Source organism: Chinchilla lanigera, unplaced genomic scaffold, assembly GCF_000276665.1.
Source record: "Chinchilla lanigera isolate Chin_1 unplaced genomic scaffold, ChiLan1.0 scaffold00033, whole genome shotgun sequence".
Taxonomy (NCBI): domain Eukaryota; kingdom Metazoa; phylum Chordata; class Mammalia; order Rodentia; family Chinchillidae; genus Chinchilla; species Chinchilla lanigera.
In genome coordinates, this window is record NW_004955434.1 from 17,514,751 (window position 1) to 17,535,650 (window position 20,900).

General features: G+C 43.1%; 1 protein-coding gene and 1 non-coding gene across 6 annotated transcripts in view; both read right to left on the bottom strand.

Annotated features, from left to right (window-relative positions):
* Nfib (nuclear factor I/B) overlaps nt 1-20,900 on the bottom strand; it is a 411,316-nt gene that overhangs the window by 322,563 nt on the left and 67,853 nt on the right. The window lies entirely within an intron of this gene.
* On the bottom strand, nt 8,454-8,525 carry Trnah-gug. Its single transcript has one exon. It is a non-coding gene; the product is annotated as a tRNA-His (tRNA).

Sequence of the window (20,900 nt, forward strand, 5' to 3'; positions counted from 1 at the left end):
TAATCTCAACATGGCGCGTCTCTTCCTGTTTTCATCCCTTCTAGCACTGCAGTCTCCGCGGGCCGTCGGTGTGTGCGCCTCTACCGTTTCTGTTCCCACCAGGCTCTCTCAGATCTGTGTGGCGACACACTTCGTTGGCTTATAGTAGAGCTCACGTGTGCATCGATTTCTCCTGTAGAAGCTTATTGAAAACCTCCCTCTTCATCACCATATCTCGTGTTTTATGGGGCCGTACTCGGTGTGGGCACCTAGTGTGTCTGCTAACAGATTAGCGCACATTTTATACCCACATGCAGGTCTTCAGACTCTGGGCAGAGCCAGCTCTTCAAGCCCCTAGATGTCCTAGTGCACCTGCCTTCCCTCCTTACCACCCCTTAGCTGCAGAGATGCGGGATATCTCAGAGAGCGCCCAGAACACCATCCAGAACAAGTCCCTTTCGGTCCTTCGCTGTCACTGCTGCTCCCAGCACATCACGGTTGCTCAGAGACACACCCAGCACGCAGTCTCCGAAGCCCCCTACAGCTCTTCCAGACCCAAACCACAGCGGCAAAGCGGAGCTGAGTTCCCATCGGGTCCATTGCACCAGGAGCCACGCTGAGCCCCAGCAGGGGAGGACGCGGGCTCTCTCCTTTCTGCCTGAGCCCTTCCTACCACAGCCGGATGGGCTGAGGGGCCTGTAGCTCTCTTTATAAAGACTACGGCTTAGTTTCTGTGGGTCTTGGGGCTAAAAGGAAGTTTTCTCTCGATTTCCAACTGGGGTTAAATGCTTGTATGTACTCATCCAACTCGTAGCTCTACTTCTCATAATCTTACCCTTCTAAAGGCCAGGTGACTTCTCTGTTTCTTTGACCAGAAACCTCCGTGAAGACAAATTGGTATGTGTGCATGTACGTGCATGCAATTGCACACATGCACGCACACGCACACACACACTGGGGATTGAACCCATAACAAAGGCGAGAGTCATACCACTGAGCTACATCCCCAGCATTTTTAAAAATTTTAGTTTGGGCCAGGGATACAGCTCAGTGGCACAGTGCCTGCCTGGCAAGCATGAGGTTGTGAGTTTGACTCGTGGTACCAAAAAAAAATTATGTTGAGCCAGAGTCTCATTAAGTTGCCCAGCCTGGCCTTGAACTCGCAATCATCCTATTTCAGCCTCCAAAGCAGCGGGAATTACAGGCGTGATCCACTGCTTGGCCTAATAGTGTCTATTTTGCTCACTCTTACATTCCCTTCACCTGCTGTGTCTAGCATATTATAACAGTGTTAGATATAACACTTACGATATTAAGAGTCATGGTGAAATTTGTAGTGTACTTTCTTGGAACCGGCTATTCTCCTAAGGGCTTTACTAACAAATTCAGCCCACAAATCAACTCTTCAGATGCCCTTGTTCTTCACATTTTATATGAGCATAAATCAAGGCACAGAAAAACCAATGAGTTGGGCATGGTGGTACACCGCCTGTAATCCCAGCCCTCAGGAGGCTGAGGCACAAGGAACACTGTGAGTTCGAGACCAGCCTGGGCTACAAAGTGAGCTCAAGGCCAGTCTGAACTGCAAAGTGAAACCCTGTCTCAAAAAGACAAAAAAAATAAGGAAGAAAGAAAGGCCAATGAAACTGTCTAAGGTTAACCGAACAAGTACTTGGTCAGGCTGATATTTAAACAAGGGAAGCTGGCTGCAGAACTCTTACGCATAATGTCTGTGCACTCCATGACCCTCAACTTGATGACGCTGGTGGCGTCCTGTCCGCTGTCACTCTGGATAATGGGCTCATTCTGGGAAGCAAACATGCAGACAGACTCTCGTGAGTCCTAAGGGGACTCCCGGCATGCCAGGGAGTTTATGGGTGGCAAGGGAATGTGAACAGGAGACAAAGATAAGACAACTGTGGTTGATTAGAAACCCAGAGAAGAGCGAGAGGCCCACCGAGCAGCGGGTGTAAGTGGGAAATTCGAAGGAGACAGAGAATCTAGAGGAGATGTGTGGATAAATTTCTTTGTGTGGCAGTCTCTGAAATAACCACAGTGCCTTTCCTAGAATAGCTCTACTACAGATCTGTTTTTCAATTCAGCTTTTTCTCTAAGACTGGGTGAGGCTGTAGATAAGAAGGATCTCTTCTGCACTGTTGGTGAGACTGCAAACTAGTACAACCACTATGGAAATCAGTAAGGAGATTTCCCACAAAACCCAAAATTTCATTTGACCCAGTTTTTCCCTTTCTAAGTATCTTCCCCAAAGAGTTAAAGACCTTACAATGATACATGCATACCTGTGTTTATAGCAGCAAAAATTCGTAACATAGGCTAAATGCTGGAAGTGGCCCATATGCCCATCAGAGGACAAACTGATAAAGAAAATGTGGTATTTACACATGATGGAGAACTACTCAACCATCAAGAAAGATAAACTTGAGTCAATGGTCAGAAAATGGGTGCACTTAGAGGCCATAACATAAAGTAAAATAGATCAGACACACAAGTTTCAATATCATGTTTTTCCTTATATGAGAAAATCAAAGTATAAAGAAAGAGCAAAATAAAAAGTAGGTGACAGAAAGTAGGTAGATAGACCTTTCTCAAATGGGAAGGGGATAGAGAGATAAAGAAAGAGGGAGGTGAAGGGAGGAAACGCACTACCTCATTAATTGCTCGTGAAACATGAGTCATTTCTGGAACCCCACAGAATCTGGTCTTTCTATTTATTTTTTATTAGTACACATTTGTGGTGCATGATGCTCACATTCCGCGTGTGGCGCTGGTGTGTCTACACAGCACATCTTAACTCCCTTTTCACCCCAACTGCAGGACACACCCAGGCGTGTGACACGTGGCCTGTAATTACCGCTTTTGTGAATCACGAGTGACTCCAGCGCAGAGGCCTAGTTTCATTCATCTTTTCTTCTAAAACCTTAGAACCTGTCTCTGGGGGAAAAGAGAGCGATGTCTCCAGCTGGAGAGTGACACCAGCTCTATGAAGGATTTTTTGTCACGTTCTTGCTCTTTCTGTTTTGGATTTTGAGACAATGTATTCAAGAAAATGCAAAAAAAAAAAAAAAAAAAAGAAAGAAAGAAAGAAAGAAAGGGGAGGAGAAAAAGTTGTGATGGTGCAGAAATAAAAACAAGAGAAAGTGAAAAGATGTAGACACACTTGCTTCTTTGATTTGTATGGTGCGAGCTCTGAACTCGCTCCAGCCTCTGTAGGATTTATGTGGCTTCATTAATCACACTTTCTTCTGAAATGAAATTTTCTGCCTTGGAGCCTTTGAACATTGACATCCAAATATATTCTTTTAAAATCACCTCTGAATAAAGACAGCACTGCTGAGGCAATTCCCTTGGATTGTAGGCGGAGTCTGTTTGATCTTCGCATCTCGATAATACGCTGAGAGTAGGACCTCCTTTCGGAGAACAGAGGCGTTCCGGTGTGATTAGGATCGCAGTTGCAGACACCCGGGGCCAGGAATCCATGAAGGAAAAAATGATGAAAAGAAAGGAAAGAGCCCCTTGTCTCCGATTAACGGCAGCAAGCAGTGCCATCTAGTGGCCAGTTGCGTTTACCTTTGGTCAGCTTGACCAAGCATGGCCTCCCTGCCTAGCTGCGCCCCTCACCAAGCAGACGGAAAAGCACGTTCCAGTTCTGGTGGCAATGTGGCCTGCAGTCAGATGACAGAGCGCAGGTGGAAAAATATCGTGTTACTGGGAAAGCAAGAAAAGGAGGGGACACTGGTCACTGGGATTCACACCAGGAACACAAAACTTTATCTTACTCTGAAACTCTCCCTGGCTTGCTCATAAACCAAAGCAGAAAGAGAGCAAGTTCACAGTCAAGCTGTCAGGAGCGGCAGAGATGAGATTTTATCTGGCTCTCTTTAGACTTTTCTTCCGCTCTGGCTTGGGCTGGGAATTTTCCTTCCAGGAAGACGCACATTTCAGGCCTTGCTACCTATCTCCCGCCTTTTAGGGTGATGTTAGTGAGTTAAAGGGGACGCCTTGGGGCAGGTTGGGGTCCTACATCAGGCTTCCTGTGGCCAGCTGCTAGGGAGGAAACAGCCCACACACGCAGGAGGCTGCTGCAGATGCTGGTGGAGATTCTCAATCTTTTCACGAAGTCTCTACCAGCTGCTTCTCCTGGGCCACTGCTGCAGTGAGCCGGGTCTCAGGCCGCTCAGGCAGCACTGGAGCCGCAGCACAGCCTGCCTGCCCAGCACCACCTCCTGAAAGCCAGCTCTCTCCACTCGGCCCTGTCTTAATAAACCGTTTTTTCATACATTGGTGTATTTTCATTGTACAAAATGAACTTAACTGTACTCTCCATAATTAGGGGATAAAAGTTGATTTTTAAACACCAAATTTACTACTTTATGAGTTATTTACTTGGGTTTGTTCAATTACGACATAGGCTGAAAAATAAGTATGAGTTTCTTTTATTTATGAGCGCTCACTAAAATACAGGCATAAAATACGGGAATATAAACCCTCTTCAAATCAATAGCTTCATGGCGGAGATTAATGAGACAGTTCTGCACTACTATAACGTAGATGGCAAGAGAGGCATTTCGCTAAAGCCATAAGCTTACGTTAACAAAGCAAGCATATGTTATTCTGAATCTTCAGTCCAGACACTCAACTACAGTAACATAAGTAACTTTTTTTTTTGCTTGAGTAGACTCTGATGGAGCACTGCAGGTATGCTACCACGGGGACACGGAGTTACAGGCGAGGTAGCAAATGAAGACATCCTCTTGCCATTGTGATTGACTCCTAAGAAAATAAAAAGAAAATTTCCTGCCTTTTCAGTGAACAAATGATTTCATAAATCGAATGAATAAGAATCGAGGGGATGGCAGGGTCATATAGTGATTAAAACTACAGCTGTCAAAGCCATGTGATCAAAATCAGGGTTCTGTTAGTTCTCTGATATTGATCATCAACATTGAAAAGTTGACAGGAAATCAAGTTTACAAATACCTTGTCTTTTCCCTGAATTGCTCTATAACTGCCATTTTGGATGGATGATTTTTGAAAGATTATATCTCAATCAATTTGATTTCTCATTAACAAGTATTGTTTTTTCTTTTTTATAAAATACAGACAATGTTTGAAAAATAAATAAATAAAAAATATAGGTAATGTGAGCTCGGAAATAATAGTAGGGTCTGTTACAATATTTGCAAAAAGGGTTCTGTAAAAATTAAAAGCCAACAGTGTCTCAATGTTATAGCAATTAAAAATTGAATTAATTCCTCAGATAACCTGGGCTTGACCATTTTTGAAAATGAATTTGATATAAAGTTGGTTCTAGATAGAAGTGGAACACATTTTTTACAACTTCAAGAAGGAAGTTCAATGTCAACAAACTTGATGAGAACAGCTGTTAACTTTTGTGATACCCAGGTATGGCGACCCAGGGGAAGAGCGAGGGAATCACAGTTAGTTACGAACTGGAACATGGGTCCATCACGCAGCGGGTCCTGACGGCCCTTGATCTGGAGTGTGCCCGCTGTATTTACCTACTTTCCGAAGTGCGTGACGTGGAGCCCTTTTCCTGGCGGAAACTCATTGTGACGTTTCTGGGAATAGAGGTTGGACTGGAGTAAACGCACCAGGCAGCTTTGGAATAAAAGGGTAGGTACTATTTGTCGCATCCCTCCGAAGTGCCAGCACTGCATTTCTCCTCTGGGCCTGTGTACGAGGTGACTTTTAGTTATTCACTGCTCATTATTCTCTTAATTCTTGAGGTCATCCACACTCCTCGTTTCTGTGAGATCTTGGATAACTTCCTCAACTTCAAGCTGATTTTCACCGGCAATCAGGAGGATTTTGTGCTCTTCTGTGGTTAAGTTAGGAGTGTAGTCATCCAGGGGCAAGGAAGCCCTGTTGGGGTTTTTTCATGCATTGGTATATTTTCATTGTACACAATGAACTTAACTATATTCTCCATAATTAGGGAATCAAGGCTGATTCTTAAACACGAAATTTACTATTCTACGAGTTATTTACTTGGGTTTGTTTAATTTGTGATGTAGGCAGAAAAATAAATATGAAAAGCCTCCATGTCACACACTTAAGAAAGGACCCACTGCGTGATGGACCCATGTTCCAGTTTGTAACTAACTGTGATTCCCTCGCTCTTCACCTGGGTCGCCATACCTGAGCACCACAAAAGTCAACAGTTGCTCTCATCAACAGTAAAGAAAGCACAGCACAGAAAATCCAAGGTGCTGCCAATCAGTTGCTGTGACCCTGAACTTATGCTCAACACTGAATGTAGACGAACTGCCATATTCTGACTTCCCCAGTCACTGCGCTTTCATTTTCCACAAGCAGTACAGATATTAGCAGTGTGGGAGCTGAACCCTCAGGTTTGCAAAGTAAATAGCCTCCACATGTTGTACTAAAACACCGAGGACAGCTTCCAAGAGAGACAGCCGAGGTGGCCCAAGGGCTGGCAATCTTCTCACTCTGGGACTGACCTCAAGACCAAAGCTAAGCCAGTCAGATCCTTCCCCAGGATGTGTGTGTGTGTGTGTGTGTGTGTGTGTACGCGCGCGCGCACTTCTGGGGATTGAACCCAGGGCCCTTTCACTGAGCTGCATCCCCAACCCCTTCTTAAAAATTTTGAGACAGGCTCTTGCTAAATTCCCCGGACAGGACTTGAACTTTCCATTCTCCTGCCTCGGCCTCTCTGAGTGCTTAGATTGCATAGATGGCCATAGGTGAGATTTTTGAATAGTAACTAAGAAGACCTTCCACTTGATGCAATGTTTAATATATAAAGAGGATGAATAGCTGCCATATTTTCTGCCATGTGAAAGCTAGTTTAACAGAGTGAAGGTTACATGCAGAAAGAAATGTGGGATGAGGTAGGGAGAGCTTGCTGTGGTCATCTTTTATAGCTTGCTTCTAACAGTTTTTGAAGCTTCCTGTACCCGTGCCTAGGCACAACCTGCCTTTAAGTCAGTATATGTTGTGTTTCTTATTAACACTGAATTCCGAGTGGCATAATCTCCTTCCACAGAGAAGTAAATGATTGCATTTTCAATTTCCCAAGGAAATACAAAACTATGCATGAGCTTACTGTAACTAAAGGGCAATTGCAATTCAGCTGTTTTCTTGCAGTGTCATTAGTACCAGGCAGCTGAGACAGACTTGCACAGTTGAGGAAGAGCCTAGACTGGACCCTTTGGAGGTGGACAGACAGAGATTTTAGGGAATAAAGGGAAGAGGGAAGGGTGAGGAAATTAGGTTTGGAAGACGGGACTTCTGAGTGGAAAAGGGTCTTTAAAATGAATCCTAGAGGAGACAATAAATACATTTCACTCACTGCACAGTATATTAATTTGATTCCAATCTTTCTGCATCCATGATCAAACTCAGACTTCTCTTTTTTAAGGAAGAAGTTATATTTACTATAATTTATCTAAAATATTATTTCTAAGGATGCATCCTCTCTGAAAGGACTTATAGATTCTGCCCATATTTTTAGTTGAAAATGCTTAGGATTACATAAATAACAAGTACGAGTTATTGCTTGGTCATTGGCTAGACAGGGGTTAGAGGTATGAAAATGCATCTTCTAGGATCCCTTATTTAAAACATGGTGAGCTCTAATTTTAGAGCAGTAAAACCTCATTATAACCTACTTACAGTTGACATTTTCAGGCTGAATTGTTCATGTTTTTAAGTCCTGGAGAAAGGCCCATTAAAGCTGTGTTACTCACATTAACTCAACATTTAGCCACTTATAATGCAAACCCCAGTCTTTTGGAAAATGTCATTAAAAAAGTTTTACCATATATGGACATTATTTATTGCTTGAGCCCCATTGTCTGCCTATAATGTGCTCTTTATCAGACCCAAATGCCCACTTCAGAGATTTTCGTTCTGAGCAACAACTGCCGTCTTACATTGTCCAATGATGCAGGAAAGTTAAATTACAGCCGGTCCATATCATAGAAACAAATGTTTCCTGCAATTACTGATAAGGGACAGTTCATTTTCTCTCTGTCATCCTGAAAAAACCTCCTAACAACAATTCATGCCTGGTTAAACAGGATTTCCACATCTACTGCTGACATCTTTCCAAATAATTCAGGGTTGTTATTACTATATAGCCCTGGCAAGGCTCAAAAGCAAGCAGACTTGACGAGTCTGCTCAAAGCAGAGCTTAAGTAGTTGTAATTAATAATAATTACATGCCCACTACACTCCAGTTTTATCATATTATCTGTCAATGCAAATAAAAAAACCACACACAACACACTTGCAGCAGGATTAGTGCATTAATAAAGCCACTCTGCAGACGTCATCTTCCCAAAGTTTAAATTATCTGAAGTGGTGTCGGTTTTATTGCTTTTCATTATTCTCTGTCTGCTGGCAAAATATTTGGGTGAAATGCAGCGTGGGACCAGGGTTGTTCTCTTCCAAAAGCCTGTTCTCCCTTCTGCCGTGACTCGGATTCGAACCGAGGTTGCTGCGGCCACAACGCAGAGTACTAACCACTATACGATCACGGCAAGCTACGGAAGGACTGAGTGCTCAGCTTTCCTTAAGAGCCATTGCAATATTAAAATTTGTGGAAACACTGCCATCTATTGTCTAAGTAGGCACATTTTCTTAATATTGGAAAAGAGAAGCCATGTTTTACTGATGTCTGTTATTTACAAGGACAACAAATAAGCTCCTTAATGTGAAACCAACATTGTGCTCTGGACTGATTGGGAAAATTGCAGTAGGAAGAGATTCACTGGCCTCACTGTCCAGAAACCGGTGATGGAGATAACAATAATAAGAGAAATTGGTCTGTTGACCCCTGCTTTCTTTTAAATGGAATTGGCTAGAGATTTCCCACCTCAGACCACCGCCGTCAGTGACATAGGAATCTGTGTCACTTTTGTGTTTTTTTCTGCCACTAGTCTTATTTCCAGATGCTTAGGTAACGTAAAAAAAAATAGAGCAAGAGCAAAATCCCCAGACATTCAGGAAAATCAGAAAAGCTTGTTTCTCTTAGCAGAGGAAGCAAAATGAGCATTATCTCAACTGAGGAAAAGCCCCTTCCAAAAAAAGCTAACACTCCTCCTGTCAAATAAATAGACCTGAAAGGAGAAGTCATCTGAACAAACAAAAGAAAACCTCGGGTTAACATTAGCAACATTACGTGAAGAAGCTAGAGTGTTTCGTGCTAGATACATCTCAAGGTGAAATGTACTATAAACTTCCCTGTAAAAGTCGGTCTCCACAAGATATTTCAAGGGCTGAAAATCTTAAATTCACACTGAAAAATCTACTTCTAATGAGTGGCTCATTATCTTGAAGCCCTCTAAACAGAAAAGACCTGCAGCAGCTGGCTAACCGGCACGGTGGTTGGGTTCCAAGAACCTAATCCACGGGCTGATTGGTTGCCAATAGCTCCCGGGCTTCCGGAAGGAGGGCATCTCTCAAAGTCAGTGGTTCAGATGTAAATGGTCCTTACTCATCCCCACCTCTGACTAGCTATACTCCCTTCTCTCTTCCTACACACTCCCACAGATACTTCTCTCTCCACGGTCCCATAGAAGACTGCTGCCCTTGTTCCTGAGCCTACACGGTCCGTGCAGGACCAAGGCAAGTCATTTTCTGGCCTGAGCAGGAACAGGTGAGCCTGGTGACATGTCACAGACGTCGGGAAGGGGCAGAGCAAACCCCAGGGTGGTGAAGGAGATTGTTTCTCTGAGTCCAGTCATTTTTGGACCAATTTGTTAATTTTTGCTGCAGTCACTTACCAACCAAACAATAAGAGAAATAATGCTTTAGGAAATCAACTCCTGTAGGACAAATTATGGAATGAGGCTCTTTGGATTTGAATTCCCCCTGTAACTTACTAATGGGTAGGGAGTAAGGTGGTGGGCAGCTTCTTTAACCTCTAAGCCTGTCTTCCCTTTTTCTTCTTCTTCAGTACTGGGGATTGGACCAAGAAGCTTTGCACTGAGCTACATTTCCAGCCCTTTGTATTTGTTTATTTTGAGACAGGGTGTTAATAAGTCACTAAGTTGTCCAGGCTGGACTGGAACTTCAGCCTCCCAGAGTACTGGACTTACACATGTGCCACCACATCTGGCATTTTCTCATTTAGTTAGGGGAGAAGGTTGTACGATGATTAACTAAGTAAGTGCGTGTCGATAATTTAAAAAACTTCTGTCCCGTAGCACATACTATAGCCATGCTAGTTATGTTGTTATAATTTAAACGAATATATTATGTTGCACCCTCTTAAGTTATTTCACATATTGTATCTGACAGTCTAAGTTACGCTATGTGATGATGCGCAAACCCAGTGGCTTATGACAGGGCAGGCTTTCCCCTTGTTTGCAGGTCCTCACTCTGTGTCGCAGCATCAGGGACCCGGGCTAAGGGAATAACTGCTCTGAGGAACTCACTGCTTTCTGAGCAGTGCACCTTGCCTGGCAAATGGGAGGAGAGCTCTGGAGATCCTGGAACCAGCGACTAAAAGCTCTTTCGATAAATCGAACAATTTGTCTTTGCCTTGTGGGTCAAATTCCTAGAGAGAGAAACGTGTTGTTTTGGGTATACCACCATCCACCAGCTAGTCGGTGTTTAGAAATTGTTGGCAACCATTTTGTCCGAACTTTGCTGCCTATGTTGCGACTCATAGTTTAGCTGGTTCTACCTTTCACACTAACTTATGGGCTGTGGACCGTAATGTGCAGCTTCTCCTCAGCTTCCCGTGTGTCCAGGTTAACGATGAGCCCTACTTTCAGTCTGTGTTACCTCTTGGTCTGTAGAGCCAAAATACGGAGTTCTACTGCAGTGAGAGTAAAACAAAATGCAAGATCAGAGAGGAGACCATAGCGGTATGATGGACTCACATGGCTGAATTTATGTGGCATGATCGGATTTGGAAATAATGTTCCCAATTTCCTTTTGTTGCATCTATCAGAACAATTTCCTGTTAACCAAGATGATGTTTTAATATTTGGTTTTAGTACAAATATCCAGGAGCAAATCATTCATTCAAAGATATTTTGAAAAATTTGGTTGAATTGATCTAGGCAGGGAATGCATGTTGGGAAAGAGAGATGGAGGGAGAAAAAGGAGGGAAAAGAGAAAGAGAAATTTACTTTTTCTGGGTTCTAGCACTTTCTCCAAGCCCTCTTCCTGTGTCACTTGGGCTAGTCCCTTGAACCCTCTGCATTTCTGTTTCTTCATCAGAATACTCACAGGAATTGGACTAGATAAGTTCTCAGATCCTTTCCATCTCTCAGTGCCATAAACTTAATTTAGAGGCGTACATTCATAAACAAACCAATGTAAAAAAATTGGAAGAAAAAAGAAAGATTCAAAACAGCAGAGTCTTTGGCTATTACAGTTATCATCTCTCACGTTTTTCAGATTCACAGAAGCTGTCATTTCGTCAGCTCCCAAATGCTGTCAGCCTTGTTTCTCTGCCTATGGTGACACATTTTAACCACGTAAGGGTTGGTTTAAGCAGAGTATAAGAAATAATTTGCTTTTATTTCCTTTTTTTAATACTTAATATAATCATTTTATTGGAGGGATCATGCAAACATTGTGCATCAAATTATTTGCATACTACGATAGCAAATGGATCCAAAGATGGCAAGAATTTCTTGCTTGTGAGAGGAATTAAACGGTGAAATTCATTCCAAAGATGACTGTTGACTTCCCTTTTCAGAGTCTTTAAAAATAAGATTGATGTTTACCAGCATCTCATTGTTTGACAAACAGCCTTGTGCCCGACTACAATATTCTCCCTGTGATGGAGTTGTCACGTTCCCTGGTTGTTCACAATGGATTCTAACAGAGGAGCGGGGACTGACAAGGGGGCCCCGGGACTGGAAGGGTCCCCACCTCCCAGCTGAGCCCTGTCTCCAGTGTCACCCCTCCTCCCTCTTTTCCCAGATCCAGCTCTGCTTTCTCCTCCTTGTCCCTCTTCTCAGCTTGCCTCCTGCCTCACTGGGCATGGGGAAATGACAGTCAGCTCGATCACTGGGCTGGAGGCCAAGAGTGGCAGTCCACTGGGTTGAGGCTGGCTCCGTGCCCAGCTTTCAGACAAAGACAGGTTGGGAACCCCCCTGCAAAGAAGGCTCCATGGTCCCCTCCTCCCAGGGTCCTGTCTCCTCTTTCTTGGGTTCTCTCTAGAACACTCCCCCCACCAAACTCAGGGACTTCTGGGGGGGGCGGGGAGAGAGAGGTGGGTTGGACCGAAAAGCTGAACAATCTGGTACACATGAGGGGGCTGAGGATCACATATACACCATACACACTCCTAAGAAGAAATCATATTTTTAGGATGAAAAATAAGTTAACTGCAAGCAGAACAAGGGCAAGTAAACAGTAGCTCTAGATCTCAGATTTCTGCGCATGTCACCACCGTAATAAACCCAGGAAGCTATGTCCGGGTAGGCTTGAGCGTCTCCTTAGGTTCTCCTGCGTACATCAGAAAATCTTTGATTCTGAGAAGTCATGAAACACTGGAGAAAATGCACAATTTTCGGAATGCTTGTAACCACAAAATGTTTTAACAGAACAGTTTACATTTTCAAGAGTAAACTGCCCGGAGTGATTTTCCCCCTTGCTTATTAATGAATTCTGTTTCACGAAGTCAGAAATCTTGCTGTGGGGAAAGCAGGATGGTGGGGGTGGGGGTGGGGAGAGGTTGGTGGTTGGTGGTTTAATTTTAATTTTTTTTGCCTGAAGGCACCATTAGAAAACTCCAGATGCAAAGCTTTCTAATAGAATTCCTCATCTGACAGAACCCTCCGGAGTAAGCGGCCTAACCTTTACGATCTGGCAGTCCAGGCCTCTATCTGGAAAGCTTAGGAGAGGCAGGTCCATTAGTGATAATACGCAGTAACATGGAGGCCCAAGGACAGCTGAAGGCCTGGGGCGCGGAGAATTAGGGCTCTGAGTGTAAGAAAGGGGCGGCAACAGGACACTGAGGGAGGGGACTGCCGGGGAGTGACATTCTCGAATGGGGGAGAGCCAGGGAATGGCCCGAGGAGACCACATTTCTCTCCTCATCGCATCAAGACCGGAGGCTTCAAGAAAGAGTATTGGTAGGAGGGGGGCCAGTTAGCGTTCTGGATTTACGGCCGAGAGCTGTCTAACCAATCACTTTTACTTATTTACTCAGTGGTGCCGGGGAGGGAGCCCAGGGCCTCTGACATTCTAGGCGAGCACTGCACCACAGCTGCCCTGGCAGCACCAAGGAGCGACTTTTCATAAAAGCTTCACCATCACGTGCTCAGGGACCGTAGCCTTGGATAAATGATTTAATCTTCCTTGCTTCAGCTTCCTTCACGAAAAGGAAAAATGGGATCTAATTTCTAGGGTTGTTGAGAGGATTAAACAAACATGGAATGCACTTCAAAGAGTGCCTGGCACTTCGTACGCGCTTACTACATATTACCTGTATCTTAGTTGCTGAATACAGGAATGAGCTGCTCTGAGCCTCAGTCCGCAATGAGGAGGTGCCACTCACTGGAGCTGGCGGGGCCCAGGACACAGCGGCCTGGGGCTTACCGGCCCTGCTCTGTTCAGGATAAGCCATCTGGGTTACGGGGTTGGGTGGACACCAGCAGCGGGTGTGCCTCAGGGTCTGGACAAGAGGTTCCAGTTCCAGAAACAGCAACTTGACTGGGAGTTGCGGGAGGACTACGTGGAGAGACCTCGGCCCACCGTGAGAGCCCAGGAGACCTTGATGCAGGGCCAGTTTGCGCGATGGTCAGGTCGGCATATCACCTCTTCGGCCCCAAAGGAGACAGAATCTGCGTCAACTGAGTTAGGAAGCGTGGGCACAGGAGGAGAAGAGTTCTGGGGTGAAGGGAACGTCTGAAGGGGGTGGGTGGCTGAGATGTGTGGGCACAGACGTTCTTCCTCGGGGCCGTCTCCGTATGGGGATCTAGGCACTTGGCTTACCAGTCAGGCCTACTCTCTGTCTAGACCTTTCTCTTACCAGGTGACCAGTTTCCCCTGAACATGGTTGAGGCTGCACCTGGCTCGAGTTAGGTGGGGCTGAGGTGGTCCCTGACACAGGCCTCTGCGGAGGGTGGGCTGCAGCTCACGGCTTGCTGTCTCCCACTCTTCGCCCTAGTGCCTAGAACAGGGCAGAGGCTGACGAGATTAAAAAGCTAAACTGGACTATTGTGCGCTGGACCCGAAGTCTGCTCTCAGGTTACAGCTGCAGAATGAGCTGATAAATATTTGAGAGCTCCTTCGCCCACCTCTTTTCCTTACAGTGAGGTGTTTTGTTATTGATGGTTTTAATCTTTTTCTTTTTCTGAAATACAATTCACAGGTGCACTCAGTTGGCTCCTGTGGAATCCATACCCAATTCTGACTTCTGTGAATGGCAGAAATCACTGGGGCCACAATTTCTTCTGGTTAAGGCGGGGCTGAGAAACGAACCTACACATTACATATGCAAAAAAGACTGCTGTCCAACTGATCTGATCTTGATAATCTGGCAAGTTTTCAGGTAGAAATATATGAAAGCACCTCTAGCACCCCTGATTGAAATGTAGTCCCATGAGAACAAGCAAGGAAACAGGGAACTAGATAGTGAAGCGGAAGGAACACAGAACGAATGCCACATTACCCACTCATGTGTGGCTCTGCTTGGTCCATGGTGAAGTTTATACCCTCGGAACATCCATTTAACTTCTTTGCTTCATTGACTTCTAGCAAGAACAATAAAGCTTCTCCTTATCTACCACACAAGGGTATTAGGAAAAAATGTGAAATATTTAGGTTTGAGAGATGTTGCATAGAATACACAGCAGCAATTATTGCCAATATTACCGTCATTATGATAACCATTGTTGATGCAGACGATAGAGATTAAATTTACAAGATGAAGTCAAATCTCTGTCCTAGGTAAGAGATCTTTTCAACCAAGATATCTTGGTTGAAAATTCTGGACATGTGACAGCTTTCCCTTAATGATCATCCGTTCTTTGAGTGGGTAAAAAAAAAGTGAGGGAAAGAGCAAAGGGGAAAAGGGAGAGAGAAAACTAGCCTAATTGAATGTAGGGTAAACTATTCATTAGCAAGCTAAATAGCTACGACATTTAATAACCTACAGTGCCTCATGGAAAACCCAGACACTGCCAAAAGTAATTGAAGTTTGTGATTCTCCAAACTGTTATTTAAAGCAGGATTTGGCAAGGCCCAGTGGGTCTGCACCGATTTTAATTGCATTTTTAAAATTCAGGATGGAGATTGCATTTCTTTACTCATTATTTGCGTACTGAAATCCCTTTTATGGCGAACTTGCTTAGAGTAAAACCTTATGCAGTGATCTTAAAGTTCAAAGCATGTGGGATCCATCTATATCAAAACCCACACTGTAAATTCTGACCTTTTAACTGATTAATTCCCAGTTGCACATAACCTCCAGTTTGGCCTCTCCCACTCTCTCTCCTGACATCTAACAAGGCAGTGAACTATTATTAGTACCACAGAGAGCTTCTTGGGGGGTCAAGATAAGCTTCACCTACGGAACACCCTCCCCTGCGATCATTGAATAGGCCCTGGAGGCACATCACCAAGTGATCACGTCTGTCTGACGAATAAGCCGTGCACCTACCCTACCTCTTGACACCTAGACGCCACTGAATATATGCAATAGATTTAGTCCAGGTCTTTCCCAAAGAACATTTATGAGAGGAAACTATGATTATGTTACCCTCAAAACTATTAATGGGCTTCTTCTCCACTTCCTTGTAACTTCCTATGAATAATTATTTTAAAATAGCTACCATTTGTTGAACACATATTAATTCAGCAGGCAATGTGCTAAACATTTCAAGGTATTAGCTCACTGAAATCTCAGGAGAATCTGTAATGTTATTATTGTCTCCATCATGCCAAGGTACTGAGTTGGTAAAGGAACTTGTTCAGAACCAGACATCAGAGCTGTCAGAACAAGAATTCAGACACCAGAGGCTGCCTCTGGGTCCTACCTGCTTCACTGCCAACTCTACCACAATACTGCTGGCCTGTGAAACTTCCTAATTGTTTCCATTGAAGTCCCGGTGTCCTGTGTATTGTCCCACAGGAAACGGAATCTCTGGTACTTTTAATTTCATACCCTATAAAAGCAGTCACCCATAATGCCTTTCCCAGGGGATCGTTGTGAGGATCCAATGGGAGTGAGCAAAAGATGAGCTGTGAAGTGATGTGCAGTTACGTGGTCGCTGGCTGGGGCTGCCTTAGCAAAGTCCCTCACTGTCTTGCAGCTCTGCAGGGTGGAAGGGGTCCGCAGGGCTGCTCCTTCTGCCGGCCTAAGGGGAGTCCGCTCTGTGCCTTTCGCCTAGTTTACCGATAATCTTTGGCGTTCCTTGCTCTTCCCATGGCATTCTTGTCACGTGTGTCCCTGTGTCCACATTCCCCCTTTTTATAGGACTCCATTTGGATGAAGGCATACTTCACTGAACTTGTTTTAACTCAGTTACCACTGTAAAGACCACCTCTCCCAACTGGGTCACATTCTGAGGGAGACGGTGGGCACTGAGACTCCAACCACTCATTTCTGGAGAATGCAACCCTTAAAAGCACAAGCTTCTGTGTTTACTAACAATTGGATGAATACATTTTGTAAGTACGACTAGGTTACTCCCGTCAGGCAGAGTCTGCACTCCTTCAGGGCCCACAGCGCGCAGCACTGCTGCCCAGGGCCATGCTTGTGACTCGGCCAATCCCAGGTACAGCGACAGGCAAACCTCTCAGAGATCTCTCAGTCCCACTACGCCACGACGGCAGGTGGCGTTGGCTTTGTCCTTCCCACAGCAAATCATGGGATTGTGCAAGGCAGACTCAGAGCTTTGGGGGAAGGAAGTCAAGGTTCGTAGCTAATTATGGCAATGCTAATTTTGCTCTCCATGGCAACCTCCATCCTACCTACCTCCATCCCCCACACTTGCCAACTGTTTCCTCTGTGGACTCCCAAACCAATGTTTCTACTTGCAGCTTGTCTCCTAAAACACAGGCCCAGATTTCTAATTGGCGGCTCTGCCCCCTCACTGAGTGTCTCATGGTCATCTCAGGTCTGTGACGCAAGCTGAAATCAGTGCCCTCCTCATTCACCCTTCTCCTCCTTCTGCATCACCAACCTGAGCCAAGTCCCCTGGGATGAACCGCTTGGTGTCACCCTCAGTTCCTTTCCTCCCACACTGCCCACCCGGTTTATCCTAACCCGAGTCCAGTTCCAACACAGTCTTCGCTCGGCACTTTCAGGACTCCCTCATCTTTCTCTCCGCACACATTAGCTCGGCATTCTGGCCTGCTAATTTTTCTCTCTCGTCTCACTCTTTAATTCACCTTCCACATTTGCAAAGTTACCGTTCTAAGATGTGAGTCTGACGGCATAACTCTTGTGATAGAATTGTGATACCAAGGAAGCAGTCAGACCCACGGCCCTGCACACTTGAAGAGGGGCTAAGGACGGCAGCGAGATATTGGGAAGACACAGCACATTGATGGCATTGAAGCCAAGGCAGTGGGTGATTCACCTAAGCTAGATTTCAGAGAAGTATTCATATACTCAACCTAGACTGTCAAACTCGATATAGTTTTAGAAAGCAGTAGGTCTTTTCAGTGACTGTATTTAGAGATCAGCATATAAAAGGAATTTATACAGGTGATCAGAAGCCACGGAAATACTTTTGAAAGTAATAAGCATAATGAAAATTGTTGAAGCTCCGAGAACGGATGAGCACTCCAAGTGGGAGTGAATTATCCCTAAAGATAGTCGGGGGGCGGGGGACTTGTGCTCATGATCAGATGAGATGTTGGAAAATTCAGAAATGCATGGCGAGGGGGGTGGGTGGGTAGTGTACTGCCACTTCCTACGTAAGTAGGCATTTAACATTCGTCATTTTGTCATTATCTCCATTCGCTCTTTAGCTTTCTAAAACTAGTGAAATATAGCAGAAGAGTGTACAAATATATGTACATTACTAAAATTTTAAAGAACGAAAATGAAAATAAGGTCTACCAGGGTTTCTTTCTTTCTTTCTGTCTTTTTTTTTTTTTTTTTTTTTTTTTTTTTTTTTTGAGTACCAGGAATCAAACTCCGGACAAGAGAACGTGGTGGGGACCAAGCACAGCCTTACTGCGCACTCTCCGCTTCCCCCAGAAGTAACCAGTACCTTCACCACGTGACAAGCAGTCCTTTGCCTTTCCTTACTGCTATTACTGCTCCTGTCTGCAGTCCTCAACCACAGACCGCTCAGCTGTGCTTATATTTGAAATTTGCACAAATGAAACAGTACACTAGGTATCATTTTGTGTCTCACTTACCCTCATCGTTGTTTGTGAGGTTTATCTGTGTTGATGTGAAGAGCTGCAGTTTATTCATTTTATTCGTTTTCTGTGTCACGTATTGCTTTTTTTTGCTTAACCTCACCCATTTGTCGTTGATAGACAGGAATGTGGTTGATTTTTCTGTATTGGATTTTTCTCTGGCAACTTTATTAAACTTTCTCATTAATTCTAATAATTAATGTGTATATATACTTTTCTAGGTCTTCTAGGACCATAATCATTTATATCATACAAATAATGATTTTTATTTTAAAATGGCAACTTTGATCATTTATTTTATTTTCTGTTTTATTTCCTTGTTTAGCTGTGCTGGCTAGGATAGACAGGACAATTCTGAATAACAGGAGTGATCATAGACATTCTTGTCATTTCCCTGATTTAAAAGGGAGTGCTGTTAGAATTTTAAAATTGATTATAGTGTTTTCTCTAAGTTGCTATAGACAACTTTTATCAGAATTAAGAAGTTACCTTCCATACCCTGAGAAGCTGAGGCAGGAGGATTGCAAGGTTGAAAAAACCTGGGCAACCTAATGACTTATTAAGATCCTATCTTGGGGCTGGGAATTTAGCTCAGCGGCAAAGCATCTGCCTGGCAAGCACAAGATTGTGAGTTTAATTCCCGGTACCAGAAGAAAAACAAAAACAAAAAATTAAAAAAAAATTCTATCTTAAACACAAAATTTAAAAAATATTTTAAAATGCTGAGGTTGTAGTTCAATGCAAAAGCCCTGGCTTTGATTCCCAGTACTGCTCCCTACACAAACTCTCCAAAAAGTTACCATCTACTGCTAGTTGACATAAAAATTTTTGTTCTTCAGATTTTAGGTCACAGAATTGATACTAACTTTTAGCAAGTACTCTTTCTTTCTTTTTTCTTTTTTTTTTTTAACCTCTCTTGAAGTGATTACATTAGTTAGCTCCTTTAATCTGTTAATAAGAGCATTAATTCTTAAGTGTTGAACCAACCTTGCACTCCTGAAACAAACTCAGCTTGTTCTTTAATTCTACTGTTTTAGGGGCACTGCTTCTTTGGTTTTCTAAAATAGATTTATACTGTGTTCTTGAATGAGACTGGCTATCACTTACTGTTTTATGCAGCCAATACTTATTTCTATTTACTTCCATATCTACCACTTTCTGGGCTCTTCTTTCCTTCTTGCATCTCAGAAGTTTGACCTGCTAGCACTTAATTACTATCTGAAGAACAGTGAATTTAGAATTACCACCAGAGAACTCACTAGCAACAAGCTAACTAACTGTGTAAGTCTAAAATGCCTTGGTTTCCTCTTCGTTTGTGAGGTACATTTTTCCTACACATAGAATCGGAGGTTGTCAGCTACTTTTGCTCAGCATATCGCAGATGGCCTTGCACTCTTTTACTACTTCCCTTGTGAGACAGAGGCTCTCAGACAGTTATTCCCTAGAGGGTACACCTTTGCTATCCAGCTCTTGTGAAGGTAACTTTTCTGGTTTTGTTTTGAATGCTATATTTTTCTTCTGTTTTACTTTCACTACAATGTATGGATTTCTTGATAATTATACTATTTGGGGTTAATCAGCCTTCTTGAACTTGAATTGGTAGATTTTACTGGCTCTGGAAACTCTGAGCTGTGATCTTTTCAAATACTCACTCTCCTTAATTGTTCTTTTCCTACCACTTTGGAACTCTAGTCAAACCTGTGTTATACTGACTCATTATCCTACCATGTCTCTTTGTTTCTGTTTGTATTTACTATTATTTTGTTACCCTGTGCTGCTTTCTGGATAATTTCCATGGATTTATTTTATAGTTCACTTTCTTTTTAGCTTTTAAAACTCTACTGTCAGACACATGCATTTTTTTTCTATGGAACACCTGCATACGGTTTGCATTAGCCTGAGAAAATTGATATATCCATCATCCATACAGTAAAATGATTAAAACACTTAATGATATATTTTAAAGTTATACTTTAAAAATTTAATTTAACGAACACGGTGAATATATCTAGACCAAAACTACCTAGATAAAATTGTTCTCTGGCCCTAAATAAATAAACTTATTACCATATAAATTGGAAGATATAAACAAGAGTAAAGAGAAAGTATAAAAATACTTCACTTGCACATTATTCAACTTCAGAATTTCTAACATCTTAATACTCATTTAATATTCTTCTACCTGCATACCTTAAATAAAATTTTCTTGGAAAACAATTTAAAAGCTATCAAGAGCTTAAATTCCATCATGTGATTTGATCTGAAATGACATTACATCTATACATACCTTAGTACCTATACTTAATTGATAAAAATACTTACTTTTTGTGTTTGTGCAGAACCAACATGTTGTTATTACATCTATAAAATACAACAGGAATTCCTTATTCCCTGAGTTTCTTATTTCAAGATATATTTTATTTCTAAAAGTTCAATTTACTGCTTTGAAACTTTCTTGACCATATTTGAGTTTATTGTGTCTTGCATATATTTTCAAGTTTATAATTTATTTCTTTAAAGATGTCATACAATATTTTTTAATAGTCTGTGTCTGAAATTTCTATGAA